The sequence below is a fragment of the Plutella xylostella genome, chromosome 16 (assembly GCF_932276165.1).
Source record: "Plutella xylostella chromosome 16, ilPluXylo3.1, whole genome shotgun sequence".
In the NCBI taxonomy this organism is placed as follows: Eukaryota; Metazoa; Arthropoda; class Insecta; order Lepidoptera; family Plutellidae; genus Plutella; species Plutella xylostella.
This window is the reverse complement of record NC_063996.1, coordinates 166,931-179,344: the sequence shown is the minus strand read 5'-3', so window position 1 is coordinate 179,344 and position 12,414 is coordinate 166,931.

The following is a 12,414-nucleotide window of genomic DNA, read 5'->3' as shown; positions in this document are numbered from 1 at the left end:
TAAGTATACCTCAATAGCTTTTTTAGGAATAAAAGCATAACTACTTATGCTTAATACATATTACTTTTTGAATTTGTTCAAAATACAGCATAGAAAATAAGAAATTTAAAACGATTCAGTACAATACATAAGGTCAGTGATCACAATCATAACACAACCCTGGACGAGGAGACTAGCTGCGACCAATGAGGGAGGAGGAGCTGGGAGGACATCCGAACATGGAGGACTATGGACTCCTGGTACCGGCTGAGTAAGTACGAAGTTACGTGACAGTGTAAGTATGAAATGAGAGAAATATACGTCTGTGGAAGACTACGAGTAAGTGTAGTGAATAATGATAGTAAGTATATAAAGATGGAAAATCTAATAAAGATGGTTTCATGAACGAGGCCGAACTCAATGGAACATTAAAGTAAAGTAAAAAAGTTAAAATGTTTATTTCCTTTAAAAATATACAAGAGATGGTGAATGTACTGACCCCACACTAGGCAATGCCTGTCCCGTGGAGGATAGAGATAATAATTAACCCATTTAAATACGGCTTTACAAGAACATAAAACTTATACAGTGCAATCTTGGATAAATTTGATATATGTTAGAAAATAAAAGGTTCAAATTAAAAACTGACTAGGTACCACCGCAAAATGAACCACTGGTTAGGGCTAGATGTAGATGTTTGCCTCCTCATGGAATAGAACAGGCAGCAAGCAACAACAGCAAGCACACTACATTGATTCACAGTACAATGATCTCAGAACTACTGCAGATATGGCCTGACATATGAAAGTGTATTAAAAAACTAAACCTAAACCTACGTAACTATAGATAAAGTACAATAATGCACTTTTTGTAAACTGAATTTAAGATTGTACTTCGTTTACAATAAATACACGGAAAATATTAAAACTTTGCATGAAGATGCCTAATCTTTATGCAAAGTTTTAATATTTTCAGATGATTCTGTAAAAACATTCTTGGCTACAACGCAAAAAAGCTAGGGAAACAATCTCCGAAGTAAGTATTCCTAATCTGATCTGACGACATCATCACACGGTTCACACTGTCCCGCTAGAGTTGCGATACGCAGCGACTTGGCAAACACGAGACAAACAAACGTAGTGTTGTGATTTCTTGAGTAAATAAATATTCGAATGACAACATCGTCGTAACGATAATACATACGAAGTACATAATATACCTAATCCTATGTAACACCAGACAGTCGGCAGTCGTACACAGTCGTGATACATGCTCGCATGATGGCAGTAAACACATCATTAAGCTGAGTATCTTGTACTTTTCCTACTAGTATGTTGTATGTAGTAAACAAATTAAAAATGTTACTATTTCTATCTATATCGAGGTACTGTTCATTTACCTCCTCGTAGATAGACCGAAGAACGCTTTTCATATCCAACTTCTACTATCTACACATCATCTGAACACATGAGATATTATGTGGTAGGGGAGACCGGGGACAAAAGTAACAGCGGGTAGAAAGTAACAAAGACTCTGTGGACTTCCCCAATAACCTTAACGCCCCAAGCGACAGCTGGTAGTCAGCATGCGATGCCCCCCGCGCATGATATCATTTTCCGCGCCCGTGCCGCGGTGCAAGGTTGTTTTAGTGAGCATTTCGTGATTTTACACACCAAAAGTAAGTTTTTTGGTGTTTATTCATTTAGTTTTTACGTAGAATTAAGATGCCAACAACCATATGACTATTTGTTCATTGATTAATTATAAGATTGTCTGTAGCATGTCATAAATTGTTTTCGAATAACACGTGCTGTTTTAAAGTGATGTCACCTGATATTTCAAAAATGGGGATGGGTACAAAAGTAACAGCTCGCGGCAGGACAAAAGTAACGAATTACTTATGTAAGTTTGCCATGTCACATTATAAATGTTTATTTTTTGTTGTTTTGATTAGATATTTGTGTCATAATATTGTATATTATGGCACAAATAAAACAACTTCTTATCAGTTAGTCACTTTAAATGATGGATGTCATTTACAGTTTATATTAAGAAGTTTTTTTTTGTTTTGTCAATAAGTCATAAGTTTTTTTAGTTTCGATAGTTTTTTAAGAAGTTTTATTAACTAAATAATTTGATTGTTTTTTTGTTCTTTCTTTTAAATCGAAATTATAACATTGGGCAGAATTTATGGGTTATTACTTTCGACCCATGCCTTGTTACTTTCGTCCTGACTATGGGGTCGAAAGTAACGATTTCCCTTTTTTTTTGAGGCTTTAGAAATCCCAAAATTCGAGATGTATTAAGTAAAGTAATAATGGATATTTGTAGACTATATACGAAAGTTTTATGTGACTATATTTATTTTATCGTAAATGTTATTAATAAAGAGAAATCAGACAGAATCTACAAACTGTTACTTTTGTCCCCGGTCTCCCCTATCCATGACTCTAATAAAGGAAACATTCTTAAAATTTGTTCATTTCTTCAATTCTTTATAGAATATAAAATATTATATAAATTTAATTTAAATAATGTTATAGAAGAGTACAAAAAGTCGCCTTTGTGTCGCGCACATCAAGAGAATATTCAAGAATTTTAACTTAACTGAATGTGGAGTCGTGAAGGAGCCGGCTGCAAACACTACGTCAGACCTACTCAAGAAACGATGGCTGATATGTACCTGATGTACATCTAAGGTAATCCAATAGGATTTTATAAAAATCACCGTGACTCAACGATTTTACGAGAAAAGATAAATTTAAAATCAAAAACATCCGTAAAGTAGACCTACCTGCCGGCACTTTGGAATTACCACTTAGTTATGTGTGCTTACCATCATTTAATTAATGACGTTCAATGAAAAGATCGGACACTGCGTCATTTCGTCACGGATGACGATGACGTCGGTGATGATGATGTCAATGAGTTTAATGACGATCATCAAGACGGTGACGACTTCCCAGTACACATTAAAATGGTAATTATACACTGGAACACAATACAATTATATACGGAATATAAATGTATCGAGAATCGAGACTATGATTGGCGTCAACTAAGATTAACAATATGAGAACAACATGGTTTCTCAGATACAAAAACAAAGCAAAAACTGTTCGCATTTTGTTTACTATCAAACCTTTTTAATTTCAACCTAATGACAACCATTGTACTAGTGAATAAGGTCACAAAACTTCTAACCGAACTAATTCAAAATAAGGGCGTAGACGTGAGTTATTATTTGTCGGGACGTTTCTTTTGTTCTGACACTCCATCTAGTTCGCATATTGTTAGTCTGCGTCCCGCAGTAACAATGGGTGCGCGCGAGGAGCGGCCATTGATTAACGATAAGAAGGTCTCGCCGAGTCTTGTTTATTTATTTGTTTTTTATACGCAGGTGTTCGAGTTTATGTCTGAAGGTACCTGCACAAATCAGGACACTGACCGCTGGACTGTTCACCACACAGCTTGTGTAGAGCTCTGTGTCTGTGTTTCCGCTAGTGTATCATAATTATCAAAGGTTTGCTTGGTCTTGCCACTACCTACGGCTCCAAGTATCAGCTAAGTATTTACAAACCCACTGCGTAACGGAGGGTCACTCTAGTATTCAAATTAACAAACAAAAGAGAGCTGTAACGCAATCGGTATGTTGAAAACAACGAGATAGAGTGGTAGTGACTTGTCAGCTGCGGACACTGAACGTGTATCAGCTCGTGAATGTGACATCGCGCGCGAACAAACAGGAAATGCAGGACTGCTGAAAAACGCCACCAACTTAATTGCCTGAATTTATAAACCGTTTTGGTTCTTTGTGTCCGAAAATGCAAAATCAGATTATTTTGCGGATGGAAAAATTAAAATTATTACGACCCAAAAGAAAAGAAATACCTACTTAATGAAATATTTTTATTTCACTCCACAGATGATTAAAATTTATAAGTTTTATAACATGCTTAGGTACATAAATGACCATGCCAACAAGATGCCATCGAATCAAAATTGGTCCATGACATGATTTTCATGAGAAGTTATGTTCAGTTTTACGCTTTCACATTTGTCAAAGAACTGCTGGTAAAACGAACGAAATTATAATATGAAACCTTTGTGAGACATGCTCGCGTACCCACATGCCAGTGAGCTTTCAGTATTCAGACAAAACTACAATCTAGGACATTCCTGCCTTGACACGTTTCATTTCAGCACGTTACGTGGCCGCCTCTTCGTGTAGGTACTGGGGTTACTCTATACTGACGTAAAACGAAGGAACGAGAGCTATCGTGCAATCGGCACGTTTAATACAACGAGGTAGAGTCGTGGCTCGCAGCAGCGTTCCGATACTTCGTTTATCGTTACATAGAATGACCCCCCTGCTCAGTGTTCCAGCTTTTTCAACAAGATGAAAGAAACATATTCGAGAGACTTAAAAAACAATAAAACACTTTAATACACTCCTGCGGTTTTATTTGAAATAGCTTCTCCTTTGATAATTAAACTAGGGTACGAACAAGAAATTTCAATGAAATTACCTACTTACTGAAAACTTGATTTATGAAACGATGATAAAATATGGTAATACTATGTATTTAAACAGATATATATTGTATATTAGGATATATGAGTCATACATCCCCTGTTAGAATGATGTTAAATATTATTTTTTTCAGTAGAGGACAAATGAATACAAATCTAAAGTAAATACCTGCCTTGGGCCTCTAAAACTAGGTAGGTACTTAGATAATTGCAGATTTAAGACGTCTATAAACATGGCCACCTGGAAGGTCCAGTGACACCAAATTGAGATCGGCACGCCATTGTAACATCTACTACAGTACCTACCTGTCGCTACTTAGACACACAATTGGACCAACCTTGAAATTAAACGTACAGTAATTAGTTTACAAAACAATAATTATATCAGTTGAGGTTCAGCTTGTAGCAATCTACGCTACATTTACTGTAAGTATCTAAGTTGTTGCATTGTTGTAATGTAACATGGTATTTTGTAACCGAGTAACAACAGATAGATTATATTATGAAAGTAGAAGTCAGACCGCTCCCTACAATAAACTCGGTTGTGCTGATTCCAGCCAGGTGGGTTCCGCTCATCTGGCATAATCTTTATTGACCAAAACTCATTTCGCATAACTCGTATGGTCTAAACTTTTTTGGCCGAACCATCACTTTGCCAAGACTTATGTGGCATAAGGCTCGTTTCGTCTAAAACTCTTTAGGCACAATCTTTAAACACCTAAGTTTCGTTTGATCAAATTTATGTTCGTCTATACCTATGTATAATCTTGTTTCTCCTAATGTTATCTTAATAAATAATATATTAAGTATGTAGTAAATGTACAAATTGTGGTATTTTTCTCCTACATCCCGAAAATCACGATATTGTATGATCAAAAAATCGAAAGTTAACGACCAATATAATTATTACAAACCCCATGAGATCGAAACCTAAAAATAGGTGCGACGACGAGCAAAGCGAGGAGGAGCGTGTTAGGTGCACATGTTCATCAAAACCAAAGCGGAGCGCAGCGAAGCGGAGCGGAGCGTTTTCCAAACAGCGGAAACAATACAAGGCACCAGTTTGCGCTATGTAGGGAGACGCTCCGTCAAAGTTAAAGCCAAAAGAATATTATTACTTTGTATAAACCTATGCCATAGCATTATTAGGCTATTCAAGATTTGGCCATACCATTATTAGGCTAAACAATGTTATGCGAAATAACTTTTTACTAAACGAGATTTATGCCATACGATTTTCGGCGTAACGAGACTTTGACCAAACGTTACTATGCAATACGAGATTAGGCAAAAAAATCTTATGCCAAAAAAGGTAGAACCACATACCTTGCTATTACCATTTAGGTGCTTAGATAGAAAATCGCGCTAGTCTTATACAATACACTCATGCGCAATGAAAATGCTCCAGGAAAATATTATAATGGGACATCGATGGTAGGTGGAACTATTTCATTGCGCGTGAGTATGTAAGGAAGTAATAGGTGATATCTAACTCAAGGAGGCCCCTTTCTTGAAGCCCTGACCTATGATTCCTACTATTTGTGTAAGGTAGCCATTGGCAGCGGCTATAGTAGTTGAATACGGGTAGGTTACGAACCGTAAACAGTCCTTGTCAGAACTGGGTAAAGGGTAAAGCGGGTAACCTCACAACTTGAGATAACTTTGTATTTGTACAAACAAGGGTTTTCATACTTGATAGAACTTCTGCTCTATATTTAGATACTTATCATAGTATTTTTTTTGCATATAATTTAAAAAGTAAACGTATAAAAAACAAAACCAAGAAAACTGAAACTTATTAAGATTTGAACTGCTGAACTAATTTCGATGAAACACGGCATATATAGACACACCGTTAAAGCTTTCAACAGCTACTCGGCTACTGTCAAACATGACTGTAGTATACACATTTAAACATAGGTAAATAAGTAGGTAAGTATAAGAATAAAATCCCAGGGTTAAAAACATCGTAGAGACTCTCACTCTCTCGTTGCTAGCGCGGCCGCGGGGGCTCGGCTCTGCGTCAGCGTTGTGATAACGAAACTCGTCAATAACTTGAAATAGCATAGTGTTATTAATAATATAATATCATTTAAGTACCTACAAACACAATAAAAACAACAAAAAAAACACGTCGTGATAACAATCGCGCTCTGTCTCGCTACTTTCATATTGACAGCTAAAACATAAGCTTTGGTAAGCTCTGTTTACGCTCCGGTAGTTGCTAATAATCGTTTTATGATGTTGTTTTGCGCCGCACACTTAAGTGTCTGTGTTTTGTTTTCCCAAAAATAGGAATTCTAGCAACTGCGGTGAAGAAAACGCGTGGAGACTCCTTCCTTGTAGGAAAATAGGAAATATACTCGAAATACATAGTTCTTACAAGTAACTATTGTGTACACTATTATTATACTTTCCTTGTATGTAAGTACGTTTTACTACCTATGGTCTGACCTATGTACAGAACTGATAAAAATGTAGTAAGTAAACAGAAGTTTTAAAAGGCCTCAGCCTTGTTGAAAAGTTGTGTTTACTTACTACATTTTTACTGCATTTTTGATGAATTGAACGCAATAAGAAAACTCCACCTCAAGCGCAATTTTTATCGAAACGAAAACTAGCTTGACATACAAAACAAAGCAAAGATAACGCTAGTTACTTGTTACTATTCTGTAGCAAAGCATAACAATATACTAAGTTCATTTGATGAATAAAACTATAGGTAGGTAGAATAATGAGGACTCGTACTCAATGGATACAAAATAGACAAAAGCTTACAACATAGAACCACAGAATAATAACTAGTAACTAATAGAACTTAGTTGGTACGCACACTTGGTACCAGGTTGCAGGTGAACAACGAATGACTCTTGAAACCCAAAGATTAGATCAACATTTCTGCAGGGCGATCACGAACAATATAGAATCGAATTCGAGTGCGACTAGTGGCAACTTGACAGCACTTTCGAACACTTTTTACCTATAAAATTGACAGTTGTCGCACTCGCATTCGTTTCTATACGTTAGCTCGAATTTTCGTGATACGGGTACAGGACTCACGCACGCGGATTTCCGCAGCTTGTAAGTATTGTCTAATTGTTTAACTGGGGTTTAACCCATAGAATTTATAAATGTACCCACTACAGGAATAGTAGTTCCCTGGGTTTAACCGTCAAACTTCATGCTTGGCGGCCTCTGTGGCGGATTTCGTCAATCTCACACTCAAGTAAAATAAAACAGTATTCTTTATAATTGTCTATGGAGTAATTAATTATCATAATTAGGCTACCATAAAAATTCCCAACAATTTTGGAAATACACAATGTTTGCGTCAGAGATTTCAAAATCAGCTATTACTGAGGTAGGCACGTCGTGTAGAGTAGAGACGGATGTTGTGCACGCTAATCCAGCCTCCAGTAATGTTTGTTGTTACAATACAATACACATTATTTGCACAAAGAACAAAAATTACAAAAAAAACAAAACTGTAAAATTAAACTGTACAAAGAGGCGGCCTTATTGCTTATAGCAATCTCTACCAGACAACCTTTGGATGGAAGAGAGTGAGTCTATATGATTGTGAGGTAGTTACCTACCCGATAACAAGAAGAAGTCATCAAATACTTCCACATACCAAAGTTAGCGTGTCTGCTCGTGACCTTTGCGAAACCACACACGTTCTAAACAGCCTCCGAAAGTCCAAACTTGTCATTAAACCTTATACAAGCAGTAGCTGGGTTATGTAATTACATAATTATATGTATGTACATAATGTGTAATTGTGGACGACACAAGTCGGTTAACCGCTGTAAGCGAAGACTACGGCCGTCATTAGTCTAATGATGTTTTATGTGTACTTATAGGTACGTATATATGTACATTGTACTTGTATGTATGTCTTATAGAGTTGTAGCAGAATACTTTTGAGTTTATTCAGCACTTTTTGCCGAAACGGATGGCAGGATAGGCAGAATTCAAAGTGATACTTTGAAATTCATTTACTTACAAAACTTATTTGATATCACTATTATCATTTTATATAATATCATTCAGCTAGCGTAGTATAAGCTAGCGGATCATTAGAAGTGTAATGGTGGGGATATTACCTACACAAATATGATAAGAACCATTTTAAAATCGTTTTAAAACGATGAGAAAAAACTTGTAGATAAAAGTAATGAACCCCACTTTCAATTTTAAGTTAATGCTTTTAATGTAGGTTAGTGACCCGTTTACAGCTGTAAGCATGTTTTAAGTGCCCATTGGGAGATAAACACTACCTATATGTGTGGAAAATGACAGCAAACAATCTTTCTGATTGATGCATTGAGTACGAGCACTACGAGCCCGCGTTGTTCTATGGATTGATAGGATTATCACCAGAGCAAAGCTTCTTCCTGTTTCAGGGCCACTGTTTTAATTTCAAGTCCTCTATCGACCCTGAACCTTTTTAGTGATCAGTTTCTGGTGGCTAATTTCTACTTCGAGTCGAGTGTTATTACGATTTAATGCCAAATCTTCATTATAGCGTTAATTATCTTATGACATGCCATTGTCAGGTAAATTGGAGGCGGGTGGTTGAGAATTGTCCCTCTGACCTTTTACATCGGCATCCACAGTCACACAACTTACAAGTTTAACTAGTAAGTTTTTAATCATCATCACACAACTATACCTACATGAACTGGACTTGACTTATGCATCTAAAGTGTGTTTACCATAACCAATCTAGTCTCGTTTAATACTAAACATAAGTATTTTCACGGTAATTTCCATTTTTATCCAGTTTCCAGGCGGCTGGCCGCAGACGAAGCGTCGTCGCAGTTGGGACCCGGCTCCCGGCTCAGGAGGGTCACTCTACCTTAACAGAAAACAAACGGGACTTACAACTGTCGTACAATCGGTCCGTCAAATACAACGTTATAATTCGCCAAAAAAAAAACATTTTCCATAGAAACTTTGTTGGTCACGTGACTTTTTACTATGGAGAATGGTTTTTATTTCGCGAATTTTGAAACTCTGATTTTAGTTTCGGGCTTAGATATACCATGCTGCACATGTAGGTTTCGGCTTATTATTCCCTTTTTGCAACACCCTGTAGAGTCGTGGTAATAGCGCAGCTTTCGTAAGCTAGTGTGGCCCCTCGCTGCTCACACAGACCGCACAGCACACGGCGACCGATGACCCGGAGCAGGGCCCGTCGGACCCGGCAGCTGGACCAGGCAGCTGGACCTGGCAGCTGGACCTGGCAGCTGGACCTCGTGGTCGGCGGCTTTACTGACACCTCATAAAAATAATTAAAAAAGATCCCGACGAATTGAGAACCTCCTCCTTTTTTTGAAGTCGGTTAAAAAGGTGTAAAGAATATACATACTTTTTTTTTTTTTTTTTTTTAATTAGCCTATTTTGTTTCCCACTGCTGGGCAAAGGCCTCCCCTTTTTCCTTCCACACCCTTCGATCCTGTGCACTCTCAGCCCAGTTATTATCAAACTTATCCAGGTCGTCCCGCCATCTCCGTCTCGGCCTGCCTCTCCGCCGGCGCCCGTCGCTCGGCACCCACTCGGTCGCTATCTTGGCCCACCGGTCCGGGTGCATGCGGCAGACGTGTCCGGCCCAGTTCCATTTGAGCTTCGCGGTCTCGACACCAACATCGACTATGCGAGTTTGGGAGCGTAGTATGGTGTTTCTGACACGGTCTGTCAATTTGACACCTAGAAGACTACGCTCCATCGCTCTTTGGCAAACCTTCAGTCTGGTCTTTTGATGTTCGGTCAGTGACCATGTCTGTGCGCCGTAGGTTAGGACGGGCAAGATACACATGTCAACGAGTTTGCGCTTGAGTGACAGTGGAAGGTTACCCTTCATCAGCTGCTTCATAGACCAGTAGCTCTTCCAGGCGTTTTCGATACGTCTATCGATTTCTTTATCTTGCCTGTTTTCGAATGAGACTAGCTGGCCTAAGTAAATGTACTCGTTGACATATTGTATATCCTGACCGTCAACCGTGACCTTACGTGTCGCGCTATTGGACATGATCTTGGTTTTGGACCGATTCATCGACAATCCGACTTGAAGGCTTGCCGTGCTGAGATCTTGCAGCATGTGTTCGAGTGTTGATGCCGACGGGGCAAAGAGTACGATGTCGTCGGCGAAGCGAAGATTCGTTAATCTTCTGCCGCCGACCTCGATACCTTTGTCTTCCCATGGGACCGCGAGCTTTCTGAAAACTTCTTCGAGAGTACAAGTAAATAGTTTTGGAGATAGCGGGTCGCCCTGTTTGACACCTTTCTCTATATTAAACAAGGGTCCTGCTGATTGTAGTTTGATATTGGCGGTGCTATTTTGGTAGATGGTTTTTATTAGTTCTATGTATGTTTCGGGGACATTTTGGTCTATAAGTGATTGGAATATTGCAGGATGTGAAAGACTGTCGAATGCTTTGGCGTAGTCCACAAAAGCCAAGTAGAGTGGCTTATTATATTCGGTAGACTTTTCGATGATCTGGTTGAGGGTGTGGAGATGATCTGAGGTGGAGAAACTTGGGCGGAATCCAGCTTGTTCGGGTGGTTGGTTGGAATCAAGTATGCCAGAAATCCGGTTCTCTATGACTTTGATGAAAATTTTGTACACATGAGAAATTAAACTAATGGGTCTGTAATTGCCTATATCTGATTTATCACCTTTTTTATGGAGTAAAACTATATTTGAGTGACACAGTTTGCTAGGGATTTTTCCTGAAATTAGTATAGTGTTACAAAGGTTTGCTATGTGAGGGGCAAGAACGGGTTTTCCAATTTTTAATATATCTGAGGTGATGCCGTCATCGCCCGGACTTTTATCACATTTTAAACTCGCAATGGCGCGGTGGACCTCAAGACCTGTGATTAGTGGTATGGAGTCCGGACGACAATATGTATCGTGATTATTGAAATTAGTTTTTGTTGTATCTCTATATAATGTCTTGTAAAATTTTGTGCATATTTCCATAATTTTATCTCTTCCTGCTTGCTGGTTACCGTCCTCGTCTGTTAGCTTAGTAATCCATGTTTTTCCTTTACTTATACCATTTTTGGCTGCTCTTAAAGACTTGTTGTTTTCTAATGCCACTTTTATTATTTCAGTGTTAAAAGTTCTAATGTCTCTCCGTATGCTACGTTTAACTTGTTTGTCTATGGTGTTATACTCTTTAGAGCATTTGGGGTGTGTTTCTCTCTCTTTTATTAATAATAATGTGTCTGGCGTTAATTTGTTCTTGTTCTTTCGGCTTGAGTTTTGCTTGACCTTTTTCTTAGCGGTATGTATGGCTTTTTGGATGTTCACATATTGTTGCTCTGCATCATCTGTGTCGGTTTTTAGCCCATTAAAACTGTTACTCAATTCCAAATTAAAAATATCTGCATAAACTAATAAGTTTTCTTTGCTGATTAAACTGTTTTTGGAATGTAATTGTTTCCGAGTATCTTTAACATTTAAAGATATCTTTGCTCGAATCGGTCGGTGATCAGAACTGTAATTAAATCGGTTTATAACACTAATATCTTTAACTATATTTTTATTCGATGATAATACAAAGTCTATTTCGTTTTTTGTTTTGCCGTCTGGTGAAATCCAAGTCCAGCGGCGTTGGGGTTTTTTGTAATAGAAACTATTGCTGATGTTCAGGTTTTGCCCAAATGCGAAGTGTAACAGACGCGTGCCTCGATCATTTCGGCTACCTAGACCATAGGGACCAAGTATTTGGTCATTGTCGGTATCCTGTCTGCTACCAATTTTCGCATTGAAATCACCTAAGACCAACGTCCATGTACCTTTGTGTTCGTCATAAGCTTTGTTCAAACTATCGTAGAACTCTTCGGTATCTTCGTCGGTGTGTGATGATGTTGGGGCATAAACCTGGATGA